A 16,561-nucleotide genomic window follows, 5' to 3' on the forward strand; every position below is an offset into this window, starting at 1 on the left:
ACATGGAACGCTATGGTGAGTACATAACTTCTTTATGTGATGTTGTCCTATCTCGCCTTCATTCTGTACTGGTTGGAGCAGTGTCCCTAGCACCATCTTTCTTGGGTGGCTAATGGGAGAATATTCTTCAGAACAGTGGACCCAGAGAAGGCCCTATTCCTGGAGGCCAAATCCACTTTGTAATGAGTGATAAAGGTATGAGGCCTTGCCCATGTTGCTGCAGCACAAATGGTATCAATTGGTAGTCTCGCCCAAAAACCAACAGAGGTTACTACAGCTCTTGTTGAATAACATTTTACATGTTCAGGGAGTTCTTTGTTCTGCGATTTGTAAGTAAAAGTAATACAATCTGACAGCCATTTAGAAAGTGTGACTTTAGACACCTTTCTTAGGGTCTGAAAAGGATACAAATAGTTGGTCAGATTTTCTGAAATCCTTTGTCCTATGTAAGTAGAAACGTAATAGTGTATGCACATCTAGCTGGTGTAGCATATATTCTGCTTTGTTGCCATAGTTGGGAAAAAAGACTATAGTTCTATAGACTGATTCAAATTAGATTCCACACATACTTTGGGAAGAAAGGCTGGGTTTGTTCTTAGAGAGGCTCTGTATTTGTGGAAACGGATGTAAGGTGGCTTTACAGACAATGCTTGAAGTTCTGAAACTCTTCTAGCAGAACTGATGGCTATCAAAAGAGTTGTCTTCTATGTCAAAACATTTAGATCACAGGATGACGTGAGTTCAAAGGGAGGAAGAATCAGATGCAATAAGATGAAACTGAGGTCCCATAGTACTGGAGGGGCTTTAATGGGTGGTCTTAACAGAAAAGTGCCCTTAAGAAAACCCTTGCTTAATCTGTGGGACATTAGATTTGAGCCCAATTCACTTATATGAAAGTTAGATATCGCTGCTAACTGAACACTAATAGTAGCTGCAGATGCACCTTCATTGAAAAGCTTTGTCAAGAATTGAAGCTATGGCGGCAGAAAAAGGATCAAAGCGGTTATTCAAGGCCAAGAAGAAAATCTTTCCATTTGCTAATGTATAATCTCCTCATTAAAGCCTTATGAGATGAGATTAAAAAGAAGTTATGTACTCACCATAACATTCCATGTTGGCAGTCCATCTCGCCCGTCATTCTTACGTATGGGTTCAGAGCCGATCCTCTGCTCCAACTCGGTCGTTTACAAAGCTCAAAATCTCTAAGTTGGCTCGTGGCAAGGTAGGTATCCCATAATGCACTAGTAAGAATCCCCAGATCTTGTTTGCTGCTGTCTATAAAAGTGATAGAAGGTATTTCCACAAGGAAAAAAAAAATGAAAGGTCTCCAACCCTAAGGGAGATAGACATTATCTTGTCTCCAGATCCTCCAAGGATACATGGACAGGGGTAGGTGGGTGGGTTCGTAAGAATGAAGAGCGAGATGGGACTACAAACATGGGACATTATGGTGAGTACATAACTTCTTTATGTTCTGTAATCTATCTCGCATTTATTCTTACATATGGGACAGCATCCCTAGCACCTTTTTCTCAGTGGCTCACGGGACAACACTCCTAAGAACCATGGAACCAAAGGAGGCTCTACCTCTGGAGGCCAAGTCCAATTTGTAATGACTAATAAAGGTATGAGGGGTATCCCCAGGTTGCTGCTGCTCATATACTGTCCATTGGATTTCTGGCTTGAAAAGCTGCAGATATGGATATAGATCTAGTGGAATGAGCTTTAATTTTAAATGGGAGTTCTTTGCCATTAGAAGAGTAAATAAAAGATATACAATTTGAAATCCAGCTTGATAAAGTTATCTTGGAGACTGGCTTTCCTTTCCTCATCTCCGAAAAGGATACAAAAATAACTGGTCTGATCTCCTAAACTCTCTGGTTCTATGTAGCTAGAATCTTAACTGTCTGTGTACATCAAGTTGATGAAACTTATATTCTGCTTTGTTTGAATGACTTGGAAAAAAAGACTGGCAGTTTAATAGTTTGATTCACATTTGATTGAGAACAAATCTTGGGGATGAAGGAAGGATTACTGCGAAGGGAAACTCTATCTCTATGAAATATCAAGTAAGGAGGTTTGACATAGTGCTTGCAGCGCTGACACTCTTCTGGCAGACATAATGGCTACCAGAAAAATGGTCTTCCATGAAAGGAACTTTAAATCACAAGTATGTGAAGGTTCAAAAGGCAGTGAGGTAAGTTTTGAAAGAACAAAATTTAGATCCCAGGGAGATATCGTTTCTTGAAAAGGAGGTCTTAGTAAGGTAGTGCCTTTCAAAAATGATTTACACAATCTGTGAGCCATAAGATTAGGTTCATGTTGACCCAAATGAAAATTGGAGATAGCTGCTAAATGAACTTTGAGTGTAGCAGCACCTAATCCCTGATGAAAAGTTTGGTTAGAAATTCTAACACTAAGAGAATGGAGACTGTGTATGGCTCTATGTTTTTAGATTGTGCCCAGAGAGAAAATCTTTTCCATTTGCTAGCGTACAATTTTCTCATAGAAGGTTTATGAGAAGATGTCAGGATATGTGTAACCACAGGGGAGAAATCATGAACCCCGACTAGGGATGGAAGTGGAGCAGCCACACTGTCAAGTTGAGGGTGTGGAGACAGGGATGGAAAATGCTTGACATATGTGTCAAAAGGTCTGGTTCTGGGTCCAGAGTCCATGGATCGTCCAGAAGGTGAGGCCCGAGAAAGGGGAACCAAATCTGAAGAGGCCAGTAAGGAGTGATGAGAATCATTCTGCTTCCCACGGTCTTTGCTTTCTGGATCACTTTCGATATTAGCGGAAAGGGAGGAAAAACATAAAGAAGTCCCGAGTGCCAATTCTGGACAAGTGCGTCTCTCTGTGTCTCCCCCCCGGGGGGGGGGGGGAGAGGAGGGTGAAGTGGCTGCTGCATTTGGTGTTCACTGGCGCGGCAAACAGATAGCAGCAAGGCTGTCCCCATTTGTGGAAAATCTGTTCTGCGACTTTCTGATTCAGAGACCAATCATGAGGCATCAAGACTGCCCTGCTGAGCTTGTCAGCTATCACATTGGCTCTCCCTGGGACATGTATTGTAACTAGAAAGCGGTGGGAAGATATCGCCCACTGCCAAACACAAAGAGCCTCTCGACATAGGGGGTAGGATCTGGTTCCCCCTTGTTTGTTTATATGCTATACCACTGACATATTGTCTGACTGGATTGCTATTGTCCCTAGAGGAAGAAAGTCACGAAGTGTTTGCAACGCTAGCAGCACTGCTTCCATCTCTAGAACACTGATATGCAAGTGAGCCTCGCGTTCTTGCCATGTGCCTTGGACTGTCCTTCCTAGATAATGCCCCTCCCACCCTATCTGGGAGGTATCCGTGGTCACAGGAGCAACAGGTTGGCGAAGAATGAATGGTGTCCCTATCGTTAGTTGATTGGACTGCATCCACCAACGAAGGTCCTTTTTGCAAGATTCTGTTATTAAAATGGGATGAGAGAGAGTCAGTTGCTGAAGACACCACTGGGAAAAGAGTAGCCACTGTAGAATTCTCATATGTAGACTGGCTAGCGTAACTAGAGTTATAGTACAGGCCATGGTTCCTAGACGTTTGAGCACTGTCTTCGCTATGACCTTGTGTTGAGGAAGCAGGCTATATATTTGTTGTCTTAGATTTTGTACTCTGTCTGAAGGAAGGTGAGCCATCATTGCGATTGTGTCTATTTCTGTGCCTATAAATGTCACATATTGAGAGGGCGACAAGGAAGACTTTTCCCAATTTATAGTAATGCCTAGCTGGCTTGTAGAAGTAGGTGCCTGGTGGTGGCAGTTAGGAGCCAGTCATCTAGGTATGGAAACACTTGGAATCCAAGATGTCTCAAGTGAGCCGTTACTACCGCCATACATTTGGTGAAGACCCTGGGGGCTGTGGTGAGATCAAAGGACAGATCACAAAATTGGTAATGACTGGCTCCCAGCCGGAAGTGTAAATGACTCCTTGATGCTCTGTCCATTTTTATGTGGTAGCACGCATCTTGGAGGTCTATTGAGCACATCCAATTGTCTTTCCCTAACAGAGGGAGTATAGACTGCAGTGTTACCATTGGAACTTGGACTTCTTCACTGATTCATTTAACTTGCTGAGATCCAAGATGGTCCTCCAGTCTCCTGTTTGTTTTGGCACTAAAAAGAATCTGGAGTAAGTTCCGAATCCTATCTGGTCTGCGGGGATGGTTTGGATGACTCTCTTTTGAAGTAACTTTTGGACTTCTATAGTTGCTTGATCCCTGTGATTGGGTGGAACATCTGGGATTTTCTTGGTTAGATGAGGTGGAAAAGAGAAGGGTATGGAGTATCCTCTGGAAATTATTCTTCGTACACACTTGTCTTGTGTGATGTGCCAGGCTTCTGAGTACAAAGATAAGTGACCCCCGACTAGCTCCAGAGAACCGCAGTCGGTCCCCACTTCAGGAGCGCTGACAGGGACGTCCACGAAAGGAATCATGGCCACCCTGGTTTTGCGGACCCCTCCCGTAGAGTGACATCTACTATTATTTCCTCCTCCTCTGCCTCTGGAGAAGGAATCACCTTGTGCATCTGGGAAAAATCTCTTGAGATTTCTTGAACCACATTTATCCATCTCTCTGACCTTTAGGGTATGGTCTAGAAGGGACGGAAAAACGTACTCCCAAGACAGAGAGAGTTTTCCCTTCCTGCTCACATCTGGTGAATGTGTCTTTTACCTTTGGACCAAACAAAGAGGAGCCGTCAAAGAGGACGTTGATAAATGTAAATTTGAAGGGCTCCGCAAAGTTACATAAGTGCATCCAGGAGTGTCTCCTAAGGGACTCCTGAACCCGCTGCCCTGCTCGCTCCATCTGCTGTGTAAGATATCAGCCTCATGGAGGAGTTAACGATAGAGTTTAAGGTAGACAACTGAGCAGTAACCTTCTCAGGGACTCCTTCAGTTAAAGTACCTTGGAGAGTATCATCTAGCTCTTTTAGGAGATCTCTTTGAAGCCTAGTGAAATGGGTGAGGTAATTCAGCGATCTGAGTGTAAAAGCCGCAGAAGAAAAAAATACGCTTACCGTATCTGTCCATCATTCAAGACTCTTTGTTTGGTGGGTGGACAGATGAGGAAGTGTCCGCTAGTTCCTTCTTTGTGGCTGCAGCCACCACCATGGCATCTACAGGTACACCTTTGGTCAAAAATTCTTTCTCTCTAGGAGCTGAAAGAAATTTGTTTGGCCTTCTGGGGACTGGTTCCACGGCATCAGGAGTTTCCCACACCTTTCGACTCGCCAAATCTAATAGCTCACAAATGGTGGAGACACCCAAGAGGCTGAAGGTTGAGACCCGAAAGCCTTCAGGTACACTGACTCCTCATCAGAAGGGGTGACAGTGGACCAGCTGCCTCTCTGTTTCAGGATTTCTAGAATATCTACGAAGGAGATATCATCAGAGGACGACCTAGGGGACCCTTCTGACTCCTCGAGGTCAGTGTCAGAGTTGATGGACTCATCAAGGGAGTCTACGTGCTTCCTCTTGCAAGTTCTCTTCTGATGAGGCTCCTCAGAAGGGTATTCTGGGGAGGTCTCGGAAGACTGGGGGCCACCCAAGGGGGGCTCCTGAGGCTGTGGGTCTCTGCTGTCAAGAGAGAGAGAGATGGTGCTGAGACAGAGGTCAGAGCTTGAGGGGGAAGAGCATCGGTACCCTTGTGTGGAGCCGAAGACCTAGACAGCAAGCTCCTCATCATCTTGAAGGCAGATCTCTTCGGCTCTGAGGACACCACTGGTTCTGAGGAAGCGGAAGTAGCCCTCAGTTCCAGAGCGATCGGCTCCGAGACAGATGTAGGATCTGAGCTCAGCCGAGCCGACCCACTGAGAGCTAGGCTTGGAACTGAAGTTCGGGTATGAGCATCCCCGTTGGGGCCGACTGGTGAGCTTTGGCTCCTAGACACCAGGGATGGCACTGAAGGTGTCAGAGTAGAACTCGGCTCCGAGACAGACAGTTGGGGTGCTGGAACAGACGGTTCCACAACAAACGGCACCAATAGCTCTGGCTCTGAAAGTCCAACATGGCTCAAAGGAAGAACAGAAGCAGGTAATATGGCCTTAAATGGCTCCGGAACCAATTGGGTCGAAGCAGGCAACAAATCTACTAGCGCCAACGACTTCAAAAGTCTAAGCACCACTCTCTCGACATCCTCCTCAGAAAGACTCCTGGAGGATCTGGAAGACAAGGTAAGGGATCGAGATCTCTGCAAAATTGGAGATCTGAGTGTTGAGGATGCCAGTAATAAATCTCTCGACTTGCTTCAAGGTATGGATTCAGTTACTGGCTCTGAAAATCTTGGGGCCGAAACTGGAATGTCTATGTCAATAACCTCGACTGGCTCCGAAGACAGAGGAGCCGAAGAGGTAGAAGGCTTGTCAATTTTGGCAATTTTCTCTGGGGGTCCTGATTTAACAGTCGGTGTAGGAGACTGTCTTTTCACTGACTTGACTTTCTCTTTTTTAGAAGAGGGAGACCTGGAATGAGAAGAGGAAGAACTGGCTAAATCCCCCTCAAAGGAAGGTTTAAGAAGACTTTTTAAGCTCAGTTTGTTCTTCCTGTCCTGGAGAACCTGGGAACTTAAAGAGTGGCAAAAAGTACATGTCTCCTGAACATGTACGGCTCCCAGGCAATAAACACAAATACTATGCCCGTCAGTCAGGGACATTTTTTGTGAACATTTAAGATATTTCTTGAAACCCAAAGGTTTATGGTCTTTAGACTCCTTAGACATACTGTCACAACAACAATCACAGAATAAACGTAGAAGATAATAGGAAGACACGACAAGGTCCTCTAACTTAAACGGGCTTAGCTCTGCTCAAGAAACAACACACAAGGGAGAAAGACAATAGAGGACTAGGTCCTCTAACTTAAACGGACCTAGCTCTGCTGAGGAAACAACACACAAGAGAAGGCAATAGAGAACTAGGTCCTCTAACTTAAATGGGTCTAGCCCTAAACAGAGGAGTAGGTGAAATAGAGAACAAACAAGCAACAGACAAAGGCTAGAATAGGTCCTAACTAAAAACGGACCTATGCCCAAGAAAGAATTAGCAATAACTAGCACACAGAAAAGTACAGTTTTGTACCTACCATAAATGTAGATGTCCGATAGGTATGCATCTGCAGTCATAACATATGGGTTGTCCTGCCTCAGGCAGCCCTTCGGTCGGCCGGATTCCAAAGCCTGGGTCTGGTCTCGGCTGAAGTCGCACCTTCCCCGACGTCAGAGCGTCTGGTGTATAAAAGCATCAGCCGACGCCATTTTCCTCAGTTTTTCTTGCCCCAGATGCCAGGTGCCCTCTAGGAAGGCTAAATTTGGATAAATGCAAAAGAATGCCAAACATTTGCAAAATTATAAACAATAGCACCAAATGGCCTGTGCAGATCCCCTGGACTCGAGCAGTGAAAGAATACAAAACGTAGACCTTTTCTTTCGTCACACAGCTTTAATAGAAAAGTGCCAGCAACACAACACACATCTATTTGTAATGGTTAAGCGCTTTCATCTGCAACACCAGATTTCTTCAGAACCATTTACCTTCATGTACCACTTCCTTTTAAAACAATTTTGGCGCCAAATTTCATTATAATACAATAAAAACAAGTTAGCACCATTACTTTTGAACATAAAATATTAATTTTACTAACAATAAAAATAAAAATAATAATAATAAATATGAAATACCATTTGTTTGACAACTACACTAAAAACATGTATATTCAATTTATATATACTTGTACTAAAGTGCATATGTTTCAGTGCATAAATCTTTTTGATTACATAGTTCTCCTTTAAAAATCTACCTAATATAAATTCATAAAATTCATTGTAAAATATAAACATATATATGAATGAATATTGAACTAGTACAATATTACTCAAATAACTTATTACTATTCTAAAGCTAAAAAGGGTTTGATACTTATATGATCATTTATCCCAGGTGGAGATGTGGCGTCTAAACAGATCTGCCACTTACTTTCCAACCAGGCCAAGTACGTTTTCCAGTTGCCTCCCTTTTCAGTTACCTCGACCTGATCTATGATTGCAAAGTTGAAAGTATGTTCACTACCCTTTTCTAGTATATGTCTGCTTAATGCATTCTTAGAGTCTCCTTTCCTAATTCTATACAGGTGCTCATAGATACGCATTTTAAATTTCCTCTCAGTCTTTCCTATGTAGTAAGCAAAGCATTTAACACACACAGCTATGTACACAATACACTGTGTGTTGCAATTACCTTTCTTGGGGTATACTACAGAATTCATAATATTCTTAAGCCTAATCCTAACATTGGTATTAATATATTTACATTGACTACATGTGCCACAACTCATAGTACCCTTCTTACTGTTGCCTATGTGTGCTTTTTTCTTTGTCTCTATCATTCTTTTTATATTATTTCCTGTCTTGTATACTATAGTAGGTTTCTTACCTATTATGTCTCCAATAGGCACAGAAGTTGAAATTAAATCCCAATGTTTCTTCAAAATTTCTATCACAATGTTGGTGTATGGATTAAATCTTATGATACATACTCTATTGTCTCTCTCTGGTTGGCCAATAGTACACACCGTGCTGCCTGTACCCAACAAGGGTACATATTTGATACACCATTCTTTCTTAACATATGCAATAATGTTATCCAACATGTATTTAGGGTATCCTCTATTCAGGAATAATTTTGATACTACATCCAATTCTCTATGCATAACCTCCTTAGTGGACGACATTCTTGCTACACGTATGCATTGACCTTTCACTACATTGCGAAATATATGAGCAGGGTGGCAACTGTTAAAGTGTATATAATCGTTTGAATACGTAGGTTTTCTGTAGATTCTAGACACAAACCCCTGTCCTGTAGTACTAATCCATGTATCCAAATATGCAATTCCAACTTTATCACACTGGTAAGTAAATTTGAGAAAATCCGTGGTTTTGTTGAGATACTCTATAAACTCAGGTATCTTCTCCTCCGGGCCTTTCCATAAAATGAACATGTCGTCCAGAAACCTAGTGTATAATCCTATGTATGAATTGTATTCACTGGGAAAAATAAACATATTCTCCCACTCGAGCATAACCAAATTAGCGAAAATGGGGGCACAAGAGGCCCCCATTGCCACTCCACGGATTTGTTTGAAATATTCGCCCGAATGGAAGATGTAATTGTGATCAAGAACCAGCCCCATCATATCCATGATTAAATTAATCCTATCCCAGCTACAACCTGAATATTTAGTCATACTGTTACAAAAATATTCAAGTCCAATTTGTGCCGGTATACTTGAAAATAAATCTTGCACATCTACTGTAAGGAAAATCAAATTTTCATCCCAAACTTCCTTAGTGAGTTTGCTCAAAAAATCCCAAGAGTCCTTTACTATGTGATTCACTCTGGTATATATATGTTTCATCCAATGATCTATTGCTACCCCTAACTTGAAAGTTTTGGATTTAGAGCCTGATATTATTGGCCTAAAAGGTGGACGTTCCATATTTTTATGTATCTTAGGTATACCTATTATATTAGACAATAAAGGAAAATCATTTTTAAAGAAGTCATATAATTCATTGGTTATTCTACTGTCTAATAAGTACTCCTCTATCGCTAAATCAATCCTTTTATGTCCAATATTTATTTGATTCAGTGATACTTGTTCATAATTACCAGATTCATATAGAATTTTATGTATTTCACTTTGATATACTTTATTTTCAAAAATCACAATCCCTCCACCCTTATCGGGCTTCATAATTCTTATCTCTTCATTCATAATGAGATCTTGCAAACATTTCCTTTCTTCAATTTTTAAATTGTCATTAACTATGGAAGAATCAAGTCGATTATTTAGAATGTCTCTATATAAGGTGTATAAATCTTTGCAAACCATTTTCTCGTATAAAGCTATTTGTGCATTCATAACGGGAATGTATGTACTTTTCTTTATTAATATCTTACTGTTAGTATTGCTATTTCCCTTATTCTGACCATCGTTAAACTGTATAGCTAGATTTAATCTTCTACAGAACAATTAAACTTCCTTAATAACATCAAAAATGTCAAATTTTACTGTAGGAATGAATTCCATCCCCTTACTAAACAGTGTTATAATTTCATTTGTGACCTGAACTTGTGTGTAATTATATACTTTGAATCCTGAAACATATATATACCAGAGTGAATCACATAGTAAAGGACTCTTGGGATTTTTTGAGCAAACTCACTAAGGAAGTTTGGGATGAAAATTTGATTTTCCTTACAGTAGATGTGCAAGATTTATTTTCAAGTATACCGGCACAAATTGGACTTGAATATTTTTGTAACAGTATGACTAAATACTCAGGTTGTAGCTGGGATAGGATTAATTTAATCATGGATATGATGGGGCTGGTTCTTGATCACAATTACATCTTCCATTCGGGCGAATATTTCAAACAAATCCGTGGAGTGGCAATGGGGGCCTCTTGTGCCCCCATTTTCGCTAATTTGGTTATGCTCGAGTGGGAGAATATGTTTATTTTTCCCAGTGAATACAATTCATACATAGGATTATACACTAGGTTTCTGGACGACATGTTCATTTTATGGAAAGGCCCGGAGGAGAAGATACCTGAGTTTATAGAGTATCTCAACAAAACCACGGATTTTCTCAAATTTACTTACCAGTGTGATAAAGTTGGAATTGCATATTTGGATACATGGATTAGTACTACAGGACAGGGGTTTGTGTCTAGAATCTACAGAAAACCTAATGATTCAAACGATTATATACACTTTAACAGTTGCCACCCTGCTCATATATTTCGCAATGTAGTGAAAGGTCAATGCATACGTGTAGCAAGAATGTCGTCCACTAAGGAGGTTATGCATAGAGAATTGGATGTAGTATCAAAATTATTCCTGAATAGAGGATACCCTAAATACATGTTGGATAACATTATTGCATATGTTAAGAAAGAATGGTGTATCAAATATGTACCCTTGTTGGGTACAGGCAGCACGGTGTGTACTACTGGCCAACCAGAGAGAGACAATAGAGTATGTATCATAAGATTTAATCCATACACCAACATTGTGATAGAAATTTTGAAGAAACATTGGGATTTAATTTCAACTTCTGTGCCTATTGGAGACATAATAGGTAAGAAACCTACTATAGTATACAAGACAGGAAATAATATAAAAAGAATGATAGAGACAAAGAAAAAAGCACACATAGGCAACAGTAAGAAGGGTACTATGAGTTGTGGCACATGTAGTCAATGTAAATATATTAATACCAATGTTAGGATTAGGCTTAAGAATATTATGAATTCTGTAGTATACCCCAAGAAAGGTAATTGCAACACACAGCGTATTGTGTACATAGCTGTGTGTGTTAAATGCTTTGCTTACTACATAGGAAAGACTGAGAGGAAATTTAAAATGCGTATCTATGAGCACCTGTATAGAATTAGGAAAGGAGACTCTAAGAATGCATTAAGCAGACATATACTAGAAAAGGGTAGTGAACATACTTTCAACTTTGCAATCATAGATCAGGTCGAGGTAACTGAAAAGGGAGGCAACTGGAAAACGTACTTGGCCTGGTTGGAAAGTAAGTGGCAGATCTGTTTAGACGCCACATCTCCACCTGGGATAAATGATCATATAAGTATCAAACCCTTTTTAGCTTTAGAATAGTAATAAGTTATTTGAGTAATATTGTACTAGTTCAATATTCATTCATATATATGTTTATATTTTACAATGAATTTTATGAATTTATATTAGGTAGATTTTTAAAGGAGAACTATGTAATCAAACAGATTTATGCACTGAAACATATGCACTTTAGTACAAGTATATATAAATTGAATATACATGTTTTTAGTGTAGTTGTCAAACAAATGGTATTTCATATTTATTATTATTATTTTTATTTTTATTGTTAGTAAAATGAATATTTTATGTTCAAAAGTAATGGTGCTAACTTGTTTTTATTGTATTATAATGAAATTTGGCGCCAAAATTGTTTTAAAAGGAAGTGGTACATGAAGGTAAATGGTTCTGAAGAAATCTGGTGTTGCAGATGAAAGCGCTTAACCATTACAAATAGATGTGTGTTGTGTTGCTGGCACTTTTCTATTAAAGCTGTGTGACGAAAGAAAAGGTCTACGTTTTGTATTCTTTCACTGCTCGAGTCCAGGGGATCTGCACAGGCCATTTGGTGCTATTGTTTATTCCTTTATTTGCAAAATTATATATATATATATATATATATATATATATATATATATATATATATATATATATAGATATATACACATGTATATACAAACAAATACACCATAATAGATTCCCCCAGCTAGCTAAAAGAGGGGTAAACACCCTAGGAATACCACAGAGGGGTAGGAGGGAGGGTAAACCTGACTGCAGATGCATACCTATCGGACATCTACATTTATGGTAGGTACAAAACTGTACTATGTCCTTCAAGGATGCATCTGCAGTCATAACATATGGGTAGAATACCATAGCCAATCTGGGGGAGGAGGTACTAAGAAAAAGATGGTGTAGTTAAGATCCCCTGCAGGACTGCAGTAGCAAAGCCTGCTCTGGATCTGGAGTATAAAGGTAGATTGTAATGTTTGGTAAATGTATGCACGGAGCTCCAAGTAGCAGCTTCTAAAATGTCCTTGGTAGCCACCCCTCGTAGGAAGGCTGTAGTGGTGGCCGTGGCCTTTGTGGAATGAGCCCTGATGTTTGCAGGAACTGACTTTCCATGAAAGGAGTAACAAAATCGAATGCAATTTCCTATCCATTTTGAAATTGTCTGTTTGGAAATTGCTTTTCCTTGCACCCCAGCCGCATGTGCTACAAATAGTTGGTCAGTTTTTCTGTTACTTTTAGTTCTGTCCAAGTAGTAGCGTATTTGTCTGTGTATATCCAGGGTGTGCAGAAGTTTTTCCCCTCTATTCTGTGGATTTGGGAAGAACGTAGGCAAGTGAATAGCTTGGTTCAAGGATAGCCTAGATACCACCTTTGGCATAAAAGTAGGATTAGTTCTTAGTGTAACTCTGTCCTGATGGAAGAGAAGAAACGGCTGTACTGCCATTAATGCTTGTAACTCAGATACTCTTCTTGCTGAAGTTATTGCCAGAAGGAATGCAGTTTTCCAAGACAGAAACTGAAGATCCGCTGTTGCTGCTGGTTCAAAGGGAGGAAATGTTAGTTTCTCCAAGACAAAGTTGAGATCCCAAGCAGGTAAAGGGGGTTTTCTTGGAGGTTTGATATTTTTGATCCCTCTCAGAAATTGCTTGAGGAGAGGGTGTGAGAAGATAGGTGGATCCACATTGTATTCTGCTGAAATTGCTGAGGCATGAATCTTAATGGAAGAATAGGAAAGGCCATTGTGGAACAGTTCTGCTAAGTATTCCAGAATATGTGTCATGCTTGCCACTGTCACATCTAAGCCTTTTGATGTGTTCCAAATGAAAAATCTTTTCCATTTAGCTGAGTATGTCTTCCTTGTGGAAGGGCGGCGAGCTTCCATGATAATGCCCTTCACTCTCTGTGATAAAACATTTTGTTTTGGATTTAAGGGATTTTCCAGGCAGTTAGGTGCAATGTTTTTAAGTTGGGATGCATGATCTTGAAATTGTTCTGCGTCAGAAGAAGAGGCCATAGGGGGAGAGGCCATGGTTTTGCCTGTGACATGCTCCTCAATAGTGGATACCAGTGTTGTCTTGGCCAGTCTGGAGCTATCAGAATCACTCTTGGCTGTTCCTCCCTGATCTTCAGTAGAACCTTGTACATTAAAGGGAGAGGTGGGAAGGCATATACTTTTAGAGCTTTCCAGCTGAAAGAGAGGGAATCTACCCTCCATGCTTGTGGGTGGTATGTCCTTGAACAGAATGTCCTCAGTTGATGGTTGAGGGGGGATGCGAACAGATCTATCTCTGGTGTTCCCCATGCCTTTGTTATCAGTTGGAAGATGTCTGGGTGCCGCATCCATTCGTGTGCATCCATGGTTGTTCTGCTTAAGCTGTCTGCCAGTGTATTTTCCTTTCCTGGCACGAAGTGGGACTGCAGTTGGATATTGAGTTTCAGGCATAGCTCCCATAGATTCATAGCCAGCCGGCATAGAGGGTAGGAGTGTGTGCCTCCCTGCTTGTTTATGTACCACATGACCGTGGTGTTGTCTGTCCTTATTAACAGGTGGCCTTGATGGAGGAAGGGTTTGAAAGCCTTGATTGCATGGATCACTGCCAGCATTTCCTTTTGGTTTATGTGCATGTGTAGCTGTCCTTGAGACCATAGGCCTTGGATACATTTGCCCTCCATGTGTGCTCCCCATCCTCGGTCTGAAGCGTCCGTGGTGATGGTTTGTTTTGTTTTTGGTTTGTTGAAAGGCAACCCTCTGTTGGACTGGCAGGCCTGAGCCCACCACAGGAATTCCTTTTGAAGGCAAGGAATGATTGGTATCAAAGTTTCCAAACTGTGACTGTGTTGAGACCATACACTCCTTAGATACCATTGTAATTTTCTCATATGCAGCCTGGCCTGTGGTATCAGAATTATGCAGGATGCCATGTAACCCAGGGCCTGCAGGATTTTCCAGTAAGCTGAGCTTGTCTTGTCAGATTCATGAAGTAATCCGGAAGTTGTTTTTGTTTTTCTTCTGTGAGAAAGGCCATTTGGGTGGTTGTGTCTAGATCCGCACCCAGAAAGGTTATCCTTTGGGATGGAACCAGTCTTTATTTTTGGATGTTGACTGTGTATCCCAATGCCTGTAGTAGGTGGATGGCATAGGCCAAGTCTTTTATCAAATTTACCTTGTTGTCCGCTTGTATAAGGCAGTCATCCAGATAAGGGTAGATTTGAATCCCCTGAAGTCTGCAGTGTGCAATTACTGATGCCAGGCATTTCATGAATACTCTGGGTGCAGTAGATAAGCCAAAGGGCAATGCTGAGAATTGATAATGCTCTGATCCTGCAAGAAATCTGAGGTGTCTTCTGCAGTTTGGTCAAATAGGGACGTGCAGGTATGCCTCCTTGAGATCTAGAGTCACCAGCCAAGACTCCTTGCCCAACATGGGAAGAAGTTGCTGTAGGGTCAGCATCTTGAATTTTGGCACAATGAGGTTAAGTATTTAGTGCGGACAGGTCGAGAATAGGCCTCCATTGATTTTCTTTTCTTGGTACAAGGAATAGCCTGGAGTAAAATCCTTGGCCTTGCTCTGAAAGTGGTACTTTTTCTATAGCTTTCATTTGAAGCAAGTTGTTGATCTGCTTTAAAGCCTCTGCCCTCTGATTTGGTGGTAGGTTTGGCATTCCATTTCTTTTTGGCAAAGTGTGGAAATGGAACCTGTATCCTTTGTCTATTATTTGCAGTGTCCATGTGTCCCTTGTAATATAATGCCAATTTTCCAAGAATAAAGCAAGCTTTCCGCCCAAGGGAGCTTCCAGTTGAGCCCTGGTGGGCGGAATCAGAGTAAAGTCACTGAGCCTGTCCTGGTGTAGTAGTTGTTGTTGCTGCTGTTGCACTACCTCTCTGGTTGGCAGGCTGCCACTGGCGGCCTCTGTAAGAGCCCCAAGATTGGCCTCTGCCTCTGGGGCATCTGTTCCTGCCTCTCTGGGCTCTGTCCGAGTCTGGAAAGGACCAATTCTTAGTAGGCCAGTTTCTGCTGAATCTCGGTGGTTGTACTTGTAGGAAATCCTTAACTGTTTGCACAGATTTTGCCTTTTCTTCATACTTTTTTAAGACCTCCTGAGCAGAGGAGCCAAATAAACTTTGTTTCTCCATTGGAGCATCCAGGAGTTTAGCTTTAACATGGTCTGGCAAAGATTGTTCCTTCAGCCAGGCATGCCTACGAATAACTGCCCCAGTCATAGCTGACCTAAATGAAGCCTCCAATGCATCATAACCACACTTTAAGAAATGATTACTAACCTGCTGTGAGTTGTGTACCAAATCCTGAAGGGATTTACGGTCAAGGGGCTCAGGAGAAGAAAGCTTCTTGTTCAGTTCATCTAACAAATACTCCTGGTACTGTATCATATGAAATTGACAATTAAGTGCCCTGACGGAAAGAGTTGCAGAAGTATATACCTTCTTTCCCCATCTCTCTAAAGCTCTAGACTCTCTTTCAGAAGGTAGAGGATTTTTGGCAGTGGCAGCCGCAACCCCTTTAGGGCCCAGAGTAATAGTTTCTGGGTCTGCAGAATGGGCTTTATACAGATGAAAATGAGAATCCGGGACCCTGTAGTATCTATCAGGTTTGGCAGGGGCCGGGGGGAGAGTATCAGGGGCTGTACTGACATCATTGTACACATCATCAATTACATTCAAAACAGGAGGTATAGCTAAGGGCCTATGCTGAGGCAAATGTAAAAAGGTCCTTAATCTTTTTCTAAAATCAGAGAAATCCTGAACATGCCGTTGAAAATGCTCTCTCTCATGGAGTGTAGAGTCTCACCAAAGGAAAACTCTAAAGGAGGGGAGGCCGAAGGGATAGATTCTTCTGCA

The 16,561-nt window shown here is 41.3% G+C and overlaps 1 protein-coding gene across 18 annotated transcripts in view; it reads right to left on the reverse strand.

Annotated features, from left to right (window-relative positions):
* Positions 1 to 16,561, reverse strand: part of PTPRF (protein tyrosine phosphatase receptor type F) — a 3,404,399-nt gene that overhangs the window by 230,402 nt on the left and 3,157,436 nt on the right. The window lies entirely within an intron of this gene.

The sequence above is a fragment of the Protopterus annectens genome, chromosome 10.part0 (genome assembly GCF_019279795.1).
Source record: "Protopterus annectens isolate FY-2018-M chromosome 10.part0, PAN1.0, whole genome shotgun sequence".
NCBI lineage: Eukaryota > Metazoa > Chordata > Ceratodontiformes > Protopteridae > Protopterus > Protopterus annectens.